This window comes from Callospermophilus lateralis, unplaced genomic scaffold (assembly GCF_048772815.1).
Source record: "Callospermophilus lateralis isolate mCalLat2 unplaced genomic scaffold, mCalLat2.hap1 Scaffold_193, whole genome shotgun sequence".
Taxonomy (NCBI): Eukaryota; Metazoa; Chordata; class Mammalia; order Rodentia; family Sciuridae; genus Callospermophilus; species Callospermophilus lateralis.
Window position 1 is genome coordinate 845,196 of NW_027512944.1, and position 4,988 is coordinate 850,183.

General features: G+C 37.4%; 1 pseudogene; it reads left to right on the top strand.

Moving 5' to 3' along the window:
• The first annotated feature begins 235 nt into the window (after window positions 1-235).
• Window positions 236-2,988, top strand: LOC143388423 (tyrosine-protein phosphatase non-receptor type 12 pseudogene; annotated as a pseudogene).
• The last annotated feature ends 2,000 nt before the right edge of the window (window positions 2,989-4,988 follow it).

Below are 4,988 nucleotides of genomic sequence, written 5' to 3' on the forward strand. Positions count from 1 at the left end.
TGGGGTTAGCGCTAGCCGCAGCGGCTGGCCTCGTACTGTGGGAGAACGACTGGCTGCTCCTGGAAGTTGTGGTGTCGGGAGCCGGGCGGGTGCCGCTGCAGCCGCCGCCTGGCCGGTGGGGAGGAGGAGGGAGCGGCAGGGTTGGCGGGGGTCGGGAGGGAGGGACGGGCAGGGGGAGCGAGCTGGGGAAGACGGAGCGGGCTCTGCGGCGGGCGGGCGGGCGGCGGGGGGGCCAGCGACCGCAGCCTGGGGGAAGCGGGAGGATGGAGCAAGTGGAAATCCTGAGGAAATTCATCCAGAGGGTCCAGGCCATGAAGAGTCCGGACCACAATGGGGAGGACAACTTCGCCCGGGACTTCATGCGATTAAGAAGATTATCTACCAAATATAGAACAGAAAAGATTTATCCCACAGCCACTGGAGAAAAAGAAGAAAATGTTAAAAAGAACAGATATAAGGACATACTGCCATTCGATCACAGCCGAGTTAAGTTGACCTTAAAGACTCCTTCTCAAGATTCAGATTATATCAATGCAAATTTTATTAAGGGTGTGTATGGGCCAAAAGCATATGTGGTGACCCAAGGACCTTTAGCAAATACAGTAATCGATTTTTGGAGGATGATATGGGAGTACAATGTTGTAATCATTGTAATGGCCTGTCGAGAATTTGAGATGGGAAGGAAAAAATGTGAGCGCTACTGGCCTTTGTGTGGAGAAGACCCTATAACATTTGCACCATTCAAAATTTCTTGTGAAGATGAACAAGCAAGGACAGACTACTTCATTAGGACACTGTTACTTGAATTTCAAAATGAATCTCGTAGGCTCTATCAGTTTCATTATGTGAACTGGCCAGACCATGATGTTCCTTCATCATTTGATTCTATTCTGGATATGATAAGCTTAATGAGGAAATACCAAGAACATGAAGATGTTCCTATATGTATTCATTGCAGTGCAGGCTGTGGAAGAACAGGTGCCATTTGTGCTATAGATTATACGTGGAATTTACTAAAAGCTGGGAAAATACCAGAAGAATTTAATGTATTTAATTTAATACAAGAAATGAGAACTCAAAGGCACTCTGCAGTGCAAACAAAGGAGCAATATGAGCTAGTTCATAGAGCTATCGCCCAACTGTTTGAAAAACAGCTACAGTTGTATGAAATTCATGGAACCCAGAAAATTGCTGATGAAGGGAATGAAATTAGCACTGAAAATTTGGTCAGCTCCATAGATACGGAAAAACAAGATTCTCCTCCTCCAAAACCACCAAGGACTCGCAGTTGCCTTGTAGAAGGGGATGCTAAGGAAGAAATATTGCAACCACCAGAACCTCATCCAGTGCCGTCCATCTTGACACCTTCTCCCCCTTCAGCTTTTCCAACAGTCACTACTGTGTGGCAGGACAATGATAGATACCACCCAAAGCCAGTATTGCACGTGGTTTCATCAGAACAGCATTCAACAGACCTCAACAGAAACTATAATAAATCAACAGATTTTCCAGGGAAAAATGAATCAACTATTGAACAAATAGATAAAAAATTGGAGCGAAATTTAAGTTTTGAGATTAAAAAAGTCCCTCTCCAAGAGGGACCAAAAAGTTTCGATGGGAACGCACTCTTGAATAGGGGACATGCAATTAAAATTAAATCTACTTCATCTTGTATAATTGATAAAATGTCTAAGCCACAGGAAGTAAGTTCAGGGGATCTAAAAGTTGATGACGTATCTCAGAATTCTTGCGTGGACTGTAGTGCAGCACAGTCAAACAAAGCTCCTGTTACTGCACCAGAAGAATCACAGAAGAATTCAGACACACCTCCAAGGCCAGATCGATTGCCTCTTGATAAGAAAGGGCATGTAATGTGGTCATTTCATGGACCTGAAAATGCCACACCTGATTCATCTGAAGGCAAATCCTCAGATATGCACTGTCAAACTATGAAAACTGTGAGTTTAACACCAAGCCCTACAGCACAAGTTGAAACCTTTGTGGATCATCAAAATAGTTCACCTCTATTCAGAGCACCCCTTAGCTTTACTAATCCTCTTCACTCTGATGACTCGGATTCAGATGAAAGGAACTCTGATGGTGCTGTGACCAAGAATAAAACTAATATTTCAACAGCAAGTGCCACAGTTTCTGCTGCCACTAGTACTGAAAGCATTTCTACTAGGAAAGTATTGCCAATGTCCATTGCTAGACATGATATGGCAGAAACGATACTTCTGGGTGCTGAAAAAGATGGTGATGTTAGTGAAGATTCACCACCGCCCCTACCTGAAAGAACTCCTGAATCTTTTGTATTGGCAAGTGAACATAATATACCTATAAGATCAGAATGGAATGAACTTCAAAGTCAGGAATGGTCTGAACAAATAGAATCTAAAGGCTTGAAAACCTCTGGAAATGGAAAATGTGATCATCCAGCAGGAGGTATTCACACAGAGACTTGTACAGAATGTCCATCTACTTTCAGTGACAAGAAAGATCAAATAGCAGAGAGTCCAACAGAAGCCACAGATATTGGTTTTGGTAATCGCTGTGGAAAACCCAAAGGACCAAGAGATCCACCTTCAGAATGGACATGATTCAGGGAGCTAAAAGACACTTTAAATTTACTGGAAAATCCAAGTGCCACTGAAAGCCAGATTTATAGTATTCCATCTTTAAAATGTGGGACTAACAGCAGTGTAGATTGTTACCATGATATTACTTTGCTGGGACCATCTACCTGCCTTAGGAAAAAGTATTAAATATGGTTTATTTTGTAACTTCAAGTATTATTGCCTTAATGTCTCTTAACCCTGTTACACGCTGCTTGTAGACATGTTAATATAGTAATACTTTTATGATAAATTGAGTTTAAGGACTACTCTTTTGCTGTTTTATCATGTATGCATTATTTTGTATATGTACAGGGCAAGTAGGTATATAATTTGATAAAGTTGCAGTCATAAAATATTATTAACAGAAGATGTAAGAAATTTCTGCATGGTCTAAATCTTTGTGTACCTTATTTGTAAATTATTTGCCCTGAAGTTTTAGAAAATAGTTTTTGAATTTTAAAATTGCTGGATTCATGCAGCCAGCATTGCAGGTTATCAGAGATCAAAGATTGTAATAATAATACATTTTGTAAATTGTAAGCAAAAAGTTATTTTTATATTATATACTGTCTAATTGTCATCCTAATTGTTCTTGTTTTCATCTAGTCATGGAGATTCAGTAAGTGCCTTGGAACAATATTGAATTCTCTTAGCTTGTGTGTGTTACTTTAATATTTGAACTCAACTGGGATTAGAAGACTATCAAAATATATGTTATGTTTCAGGATATTTGACCTGCCATTAAAAAACAAAACCAATTTAAAAAAAAAAAAAGAACAAACAAGAGAAAAGCAGATGTACGTATGAAGACATCATACATCATATTACATTTTCCTAACTAGTTTTCTAGATTATCTTTGATGATTTAAATAAAAATAACAATACTATCTGATGTATTCTGTCTTTTTTAGACATTCATGGACTTTATTTTATTCATTTACTTATATGTGGTGCTGAGAATCAAACCCAGTGCCTCACACATGATAGGCAAATACTCTACCACTGAACCACAATCCCAGCCTTGATGTATTATTAATTATATAGGGATTAATTAAAATATGTCACTAACAGGGTAAGTGAGGGGAACATAAAGGAAGGTAAATTTTTTGTCATTTGAAGTGGTAAGATGTCATACCACTTGAGTGTAATAAGTTATGTGTATATATAATATAAGGCTTAGAGTAAGAAATATAAAGCTGTATCAAGAGAACCACTTAAAGATATTACACATATATCAAAATGAAATTACAAACTATATTTGAGTATTACATCAGAAGTAAAGAAACAGAAACAAAAAAACCAATGATTGCACAGCAGAACACAAAAATAAAATGGCAGCCATAATATATTAATGATACCATAAAAACGTGTCATCTAAATTAAAGGATGGTTTTTAAAAATGATATGGTTTTGTTGTTGTGAATAATGTTTTTGTTGTTAATAATTTCACTTCACATATGATAATATAGATTGGTTAAAATTAAAAGCATGGAAAAACCTAAAACTTACAAATTGTTATCAAATGAAAAGAGAAATATCTGTAATACTATCAAACAAAGAAGATTATGGAGCAAAAGAAATGTACAAAAGGGAAAAAGGGACATTAAATACTTATTGATTGATTTGCCTAAGGAGATTATATTGCTATCTGAATTTGTATACAAGAAATGAAGGAAAAGCAAAATGTGAGAAGACAAATCTGATAGAACTAATTAAGAACCAGAAAAATCACCAGTTCACATTAAAAAATGTCACATACTGTCCTTGGCCACCAGGAGAATATCTAGATGAAAGACCATCAAGGAAATACAGAACAACACCACCATCAGATGAGAGCATCTGATGACAAGATGTAGATGTGGAAGACAACATTGGCCTGCACAGCATTTTTAAATGCATTCTGTTTTTTTGTTGTTGTTATTTGTTTGTTTGCTTGTGGTACTAGGGATTGAGCCCAGAGATACTCTACCACTGAGCTACATCCCAGCCCTTTTTATTGTTATTATTATTTTTGAGAAGTATCTCACTAAGTTGCTCTGGCTGGCCTCCAACTGATGATCCTCCTGGCTCAGCCTCCCAAGAAAAAACACCTCTAAGCAAACAGATGCTAAACAACAGTCCTGCAGCTAATTTAATATTAAAAATAAGTTAATTCAAAAGTACTTTCATCTGAAATAGCATGAAATTACTGCATTTGTAACTGATTTGAAATAGCTAAAGCAGCATTGGGAGGGAGATTTATAGCACTTAATGAATACATTTTTTTAAATGTTGAGACATATCCAATTATCTACATTCTTACCTCAAAATACTAGAAAAAGTAGATAAACCCAATGTTAGTGGAAGGAACAATATAATTTAAATTGAGGA